At 50.2% G+C, this 7,865-nt stretch overlaps 1 pseudogene; it reads right to left on the bottom strand.

Annotated features, from left to right (window-relative positions):
• Window positions 1–7,542: 7,542 nt before the first annotated feature.
• LOC126102151 (5S ribosomal RNA) lies at window positions 7,543–7,660 on the bottom strand (annotated as a pseudogene).
• Between the last annotated feature and the right edge of the window lie 205 nt (window positions 7,661–7,865).

The raw sequence follows: 7,865 nt of genomic DNA, 5'->3' as shown, positions 1-7,865 counted from the left end.
TAATTGTTCTAAGGGGACGTTTCACAGCTTAACAGCCCCTGGTGACATGCAGGGTCCATGGATTCCTGAGGTTCTCTCCATACCCGTACACGTCCGTCCGCTCGTTACAATTTGAAACGAGACTCGTCCGACCAGGCAAAATATTTCCAGTCGTCAACAGTCCAGTGTCGGTGATGACGGCCCCAGGCGAGGCTTAAAGTTTTGTGCCGCGCAGTCATCAAGGGTATAGCATGGCTGTGACTATTAGAATGAAACGAAATGAAATAATAAACCCAAGGAACGTAGATGAGCGTGTGTGCAACACAGCGACCCGGGATCAATTCCCGACACTGCCAGAATTTCTTCTTCGGTGTGAGGACACTGAACCTCATGACGCCAATTAGTCGAATTAGTGAATTACGAGGGCAGTTCAATAAGTAATGCAACACATTTTTTTCTCGGCCAATTTTGGTTGAAAAAACCGGAAATTTCTTGTGGAATATTTTCAAACATTCCCGCTTCGTCTCGTATAGTTTCATTGACTTCCGACAGGTGGCAGCGCTGTACGGAGCTGTTAAAATGGCGTCTGTAACGGATGTGCGTTGCAAACAACGGGCAATGATCGAGTTTCTTTTGGCGGAAAACCAGGGCATCTCAGATATTCATAGGCGCTTGCAGAATGTCTACGGTGATTTGGCAGTGGACAAAAGCACGGTGAGTCGTTGGGCAAAGCGTGTGTCATCATCGCCGCAAGGTCAAGCAAGACTGTCTGATCTCCCGCGTGCGGGCCGGCCGGGCACAGCTGTGACTCCTGCAATGGCGGAGCGTGCGAACACACTCGTTCGAGGTGATCGACGGATCACCATCAAACAACTCAGTGCTCAACTTGACATCTCTGTTGGTAGTGCTGTCACAATTGTTCACAAAAATCTGAACGAACTTCTCCTTCTTCATGACAACGCAAGACCTCACACAAGTCTTCGCACCCGAGAGGAGCTCACAAAACTTCAGTGGACTGTTCTTCCTCATGCACCCTACAGCCCCGATCTCGCACCGTCGGATTTCCATATGTTTGGCCCAATGAAGGACGCAATCCGTGGGAGGCACTACGCGGATGATGAAGAAGTTATTGATGCAGTACGACGTTGGCTCCGACATCGACCAGTGGAATGGTACCGTGCAGGCATACAGGCCCTCATTTCAAGGTGGCGTAAGGCCGCAGCATTGAATGGAGATTACGTTGAAAAATAGTGTTGTGTAGCTAAAAGATTGGGGAATAACCTGGTGTATTTCAATGCTGAATAAAACAACCCCTGTTTCAGAAAAAAAAAGTGTTGCATTACTTATTGGACTGCCCTCGTAAATGATTAAATGAATAGCGGCGACGCCAGGGACTGGGAAACCGACAGGGGGTGGGAGATTGGTGCGCCGAGTCCAGCTCCCTACGTCACGACGCCACGGACAGAGCATGGCACTGTGTGGGCCTAATCGTGCGGTTTTGCTTTTTTTCGCTTACAAAAATGCGAGCTCGAGCTCTATCGACCTCGTCGTCGACCGAACGTTTCACCGCATCCGCCACACAGCTGTCTGTGTTGTTTATTTTGCTTCGTCCTCGAAATGGCGACCGGGGGAGGCGGAAGAGGTGTTGTTGATAGCTGGGGTCGTAGCGCGGCCGCTAGAGGCGCCACGGGAGTGCTCCGCAGCAGGTAGCGGGCGCGCTCCCGCGTGGGGCGCCTTCGGAGTAGGGCCGGCTATTAGGAGTTGGGCCGAGTGCTAATTTTTGCGGTAGTTTGCGGCAAGTTTGAGCTGCGAGGGCGACCCTCCCCGAGGCGTGCTCGCCAACTACGGCCATCCCGGCCGGCGGCGCGGCCGGAAGACCGGCCTGGGAGCCGGCGGCCATCTGCATAATTCTCAGATCAATATTAGCCGGCGCGGCACTCATGAAATATGTATCGGGCCGGCCGGCGCCCGCTCGGACGCCCACGCGGCCCGCCGGTCGCGAGTTACGACGTCCAGCTACTTGCGACAGTCCGCTTTCTAGCGCACGGCTAGCAGTTACGCACACCTCGCTGCGCCCACTGGGGACGAAATATTAGCAACCCCCTTATAAAAGAGCACGCCGGTCACCTTGCAGCGCACAACTGGCACCAGGCGCTCGCGTAACCCTGCACGGCTGACGTAAACGGTGGCACCGAAGTAGTAGTGTGTACGTCACATCTGGTAGTACGGACTCGGCACAATAACAAGGGTACACCTGAAGACGCGACAGAACGGCAGAAAAGAGCTATCGTGTTTGGACGTGTCCCTGACCACGCCGTGTATGAGGAAAGGCCAGCTTTATGGAATGTACAGTTAGTGGACTACAGGAACTGAGATCTGGAACAAAGTTTGTTTTCAACACCTCCACAGAAGAAATTTGCCAGAATATCCGCCATTCAAGAAATCAGGTTAACTAGTTCATAACATAGGTTAATTAAAAAATTGCTCTGAGCACTATGGGACTTAACATCTATGGTCATCAGTACCCTAGAACTTAGAACTACTTAAACCTAACTAACCTAAGGACAGCACACAACACCCAGCCATCACGAGGCAGAGAAAATCCCTGACCCCGCCGGGAATCGAACCCGGGAACCCGGGCGTGGGAAGCGAGAACGCTACCCTACGACCACGAGATGCGGGCTAGGTTAATTAACGTATACAAACAAGTCTAGCTATGTTTGCAAGTAACAGTTTTGCAACTCGGAAAATTGTCATTTAATTTCACGTAATGTAGCTGAATCTATGTTTTTTGACGCTGATTGTAGTATTACAGTGCGTATTGAAGACCGGACCTTCAGGAATTTACGGGCGATAACTTAAGTCAGTACAAGTAAGACATTCAAATATTGTAAATGTATGTCTGGAAATGCTTCGTTTATCAGAATATCCCCTGTCTCGCCGGGTAGCCGGCCGCGGTGGCCGTGCGGTTCTAGGCGCTGCAGTCCGGAACCGCGGGACTGCTACGGTCGCAGGTTCGAATCCTGCCTCGGGCATGGATGTGTGTGATGTCCTTAGGTTAGTTAGGTTTAAGTAGTTCTAAGTTCTAGGGGACTGATGAGCTAAGATGTTAAGTCCCATAGTGCTCAGAGACATTTTGGTATAAGGGTATGAAGATGAAATTGGTGTAATCTTACTTCATCGTAATTGTTACTTCACCACATATTAACGAGGATAGATGTAGCTGATGGCAGAAGTATTAGTGTCACAAGCAATGAGTGCTTAACAGTAGCCGGCCGGTGTGGCCAAGGGGTTCTAGGCGCTTCAGTCTGGAACTGCGTGACCGCTACGGTCGCAGGTTCGAATCCTGCCTCGGGCATGGATGTGTGTGATGTCCTTAGGTTAGTTAGGTTTAAGTAGTTCTAAGTTCGAGGGGACTGATGACCTCAGATGTTAAGTCCCATAGTGCTCAGAGCTTAACGGTACTGGATTTGCGCATGATAGTACCTAGATCGGCAGTTTTGCGTCCAGTTATAAAGAGCATCGCCTCCATCTCCATCGTTGTCATTCTGGTAATACTTCGATACTGTTGTGGATTTTCCATCGCAAGCTCTACAATGAAATTCTTGCACGCTTCAAAATACATACATACATGACATGTTGTGTGGCTAGGGCCTCCCGTCGGGTAGATCGCCTGGTGCAAGTCTTTCGAGTTGACGCCACTTCGGCGACTTGCGTATGAGTGGGGATGAAATGATGATGGCGATGACCAATTGCCGGCCGAAGTGGCCGTGCGGTTAAAGGCGCTGCAGTCTGGAACCGCAAGACCGCTACGGTCGTAGGTTCGAATCCTGCCTCGGGCATGGTTGTTTGTGATGTCCTTAGGTTAGTTAGGTTTAATTAGTTCTGAGTTCTAGGCGACTAATGACCTCAGCAGTTGAGTCCCATAGTGCTCAGAGCCATTTTTTTTCGATGACCAATTGCCGCGTCTCACTCGGCGACCACAGTCACCAGGTCTGACTATTGCTCAACCTTTGTGATCTACTTTGGAGAGAAGGGTGTGTCATTACTACCCATCTCTACCACTGTTACTTGAACTTTTCACTATATTGCAGGGATAATGCTATAAGATTCCTGAAAACTATACAGGACCTGTATTTATCCATTCTGAGAAGAGTGGAAGATGTTCCGAATGTCAACGGTTTTCCTGTACCGTATTACACATCGTAATGTGTTGTTTTTCTGGTATGTCCTTACTTTTTGCTCCCCGCCCCGTGTACCTGGAGCAATGCACTGCACACAACTGAATCTTGGACTGTTGGAGAACCGGAAGCATCTGATATGTGCTACTATAGAAGGTGGGCTGGTAAGAAATGCGATTCTTCGCAGAATCGCCGAGGAGAGGAACGTGTGGGAAACAATGACAAAATAAGGAGCACTATAAGAGGACGTTTGGTAAAACAGGAAGGATAACTCGTATGGTACTAGATGGCGTTCTACAGCTTGAACGGAGAAGAAATCCAAGAAATAGCAGAGGACGTTAAGGTGCAAATGCTGGCCTCAGATGAAGAGGTTAGCGCAGGAGAGGAATTCGTGGCGGGCCGCGTGAAAGCAGTCAAAGGAGTGATGGGAAAAAAAAGTACGAGGGCAGTTCAATAAGTAATGCAACACATTTTTTTTCTCGGCCAATTTTGGTTGAAAAAACCGGAAATTTCTTGTGGAATATTTTCAAACATTCCCGCTTCGTCTCGTATAGTTTCATTGACTTCCGACAGGTGGCAGCGCTGTACGGAGCTGTTAAAATGGCGTCTGTAACGGATGTGCGTTGCAAACAACGGGCAGTGATCGAGTTTCTTTTGGCGGAAAACCAGGGCATCTCAGATATTCATAGGCGCTTGCAGAATGTCTACGGTGATCTGGCAGTGGACAAAAGCACGGTGAGTCGTTGGGCAAAGAGTGTGTCATCATCGTCGCAAGGTCAAGCAAGACTGTCTGATCTCCCGCGTGCGGGCCGGCCGTGCACAGCTGTGACTCCTGCAATGGCGGAGCGTGCGAACACACTCGTTCGAGATGATCGACGGATCACCATCAACAACTCAGTGCTCAACTTGACATCTCTGTTGGTAGTGCTGTCACAATTGTTCACCAGTTGGGATATTCAAAGGTTTGTTCCCGAACTTCTCCTTCTTCATGACAACGCAAGACCTCACACAAGTCTTCGCACCCGAGAGGAGCTCACAAAACTTCAGTTCCCCACCTCTTGGCCCACGAAGAACCCGATCTACTGCTTGTTGAGGAGGCGACGTTCCGCGCAGACTGGTGGCGACGCGTTGAGAACTCCGGCCGGTGAGCCTTCCAGACTCGGCCGTTGACAGCGGGCCGCACATCCGGCAAGGAGCGCCCGCCGTGACGTCAGTGCGCGCCGCGCCGCGCTGACCCCTCGCAGCGCACACTATTCCGGCCACAGACTCTTCCCAGCCTACCACACAGCATCTGACACGCTGATTCTATCCGCGTGGGACGGAGTGGTGAGGTGGGCGGGAGGGGGGGAGAAGGAATTTGCGTGTTGTGCTACGGTTGGAAATGCCACAGCCGCTTCCGTGAGGTCAAACGAAAAACTACCGCTCCAGCATCGGCAGCTGACACTCTAACTGCTGTGAAGTATTATCCTGAAAATAGCTGATACTGTAAGCTACTGCCGATGTTGTAAGCTCACTCCACCACCCCTTTCACCACCTATCTGATGATGACCAGCGATGTGGTGAAGTTGCTACCGCAATCGACCCGCATTCGGGTGATGGCGGTTCGACCGTCCAGATTTTGCTATTTGTTGTTCTCCCTAAACTGCAATAGGAAAACGCAATGCGGGTTTTCTCGTAAGGGCACGGCCGAGTTCTTTCCCTATCCTTGGCCAATTCGAGTCTCTAGTGACCTCGTCGTCGACGGCACATTAAACCCTAATCTGCCTTCCTTCATGATATCTGATGTACTCAGAGTTAACACACTGAAATAGTATTTAAAAGCGCGCGATTCCAATTCTGGTACGCGAATTTCCTGTTTTCTCGATGTACAGGACGTCGAGTGGGGTGTGGCCCGGATGGAAGCCATAAATACACAGTCCAATCAGATTAGTGTGACCACCGTCTTGTGTTCGGCGTCGACGTGCAATAACCATTCACAGACGGTAGACAGCAGCACTAGCAGTGGTGAGTATACAGGGTATTTCCGTAAGAACGTGCAAAAATGTAACAGGACATAGAGAATGCTCCACTGTACAATATGGGGTCGGAGAAGCCAGCTTAAGGAAACGTGGAATTAAATTTGTCCACCGCTTTGTCTAACACTACTGTTTTCCAGCTTATTTACAACTAACATACGCACAAGTTTACACGTACTGTGCTGTTTAGTTACATGTACTTTCTTTACTTCCTGCAAAGAAACAAAAGTCTGATTACTAGGAAGTCATGATGCAGGTTTTGTTTACTTCTCCATGAGGTTGCTCTATTGTATCGTATTTACATTGACCCGTGACAGTAACTGCTATGCATGAACGGCACACCCATTCATTACTCAGTGCCATTCGGAGACGTACGTTGCAAGACGGTGGAGCAGTACCGGTACAATTTGGCAGAATTTACCGACATGCGCCTTGTGTATGGGATAATACGTTGCAATGCTCTCACTGTTCAGGGAACAATTTTCTAAGAGGCATCATCCGTCACGACGAGTGACTACTTTTCTCGATCGATGAATGCGGGAGACTGGCTTATTGGAAAGAAGAAATGAGGGATCTGGTAACATGAGGACCACTCGCACACCCGATTTTGAAGAGGAGGTGCTGGAACGTGTTGCAGCGGACCTCACGACAAGTATTCGTGGTAGAGTATTCCACGAACAATGATTACGCCCGTATCACCCACAATGAGTCCAAGCAATGCATGTGACTTGACTTTCCACCAAGGGTTGCATTATGTCAGTGGTTGTTCCAACAATGGATTGATCGACCAGGTTTCCCCAGATCGTGCTATTTACTAACGAGGACTCATTTGATCGTGACAGTATTTCGAACAGTACGAATAGCCATGAGTGGGAAGAGGAAACTCCTCACGTAGTAGTAGATCAAGCCATCAAGTGCGATTTGCTGCGAATGACTGGGATGCCATTGTAGGCATCACTTGGGCCACAGCACTCCGTCTTCAGGCCACAAGTGGTCCATCGGGACCATCCAACCGCAATGTCATCCTCAGCTGAGGATGCGGATAGGAGGGGTGTGTGGTCAGCACACCGCTATCCCGGGCGTTATGATGGCTCAAATGGCTCTGAGCACTATGGGACTTAACTTCTGAGGTCATCAGTCCCTTAGAACTACTGAAACCTAACTAACCTAAGGACATCACACACATCCATGCCCGAGGCAGGATTCGAACCTGCGACCGTAGCGGTCCCGCGGTTTCAGACTGTGGCGCCTAGAACCGCACGGCCACCCCGGCCGGCAGTTATGATGGTTTTCTTTGACTAAAGCCGCTATTATGCGGTCGAATAGCTCCTCAATTGGCATCACGAGGCTGAGTGCACCCCGAAAAATGGCAACAGCGCATGGCGGCCCGGATGGTCACCCATCCAAGTGCCGGCCACGCCCGACAGCGCTTAACTTCGGTGATCTGACGGGAACCGGTGTATCCACTGCGGCAAGGCCGTTGCCGTTCATTGGGCCATATCTTCTACCTAAATTGCTTGAGTTCCGTGCAAAGAGTTCGACCTGAGTTGTTGGAGAATGTACCCTTGGCTGTTCGCGAGAGGATGTGGATACAACGTGACTGTGCACCGCTTCACTTCAATGTGGATTTCCGCAACCATCTCAGTGCTGTATTTCATGGTCACTGGACTGGAAGGAGGGGTCCTATTCC

This window comes from Schistocerca cancellata, chromosome 9, assembly GCF_023864275.1.
Source record: "Schistocerca cancellata isolate TAMUIC-IGC-003103 chromosome 9, iqSchCanc2.1, whole genome shotgun sequence".
Lineage (NCBI taxonomy): Eukaryota > Metazoa > Arthropoda > Insecta > Orthoptera > Acrididae > Schistocerca > Schistocerca cancellata.
The sequence above is the reverse complement of the archived record's forward strand: the minus strand, read 5'-3'. Positions and strand labels throughout refer to the sequence as shown.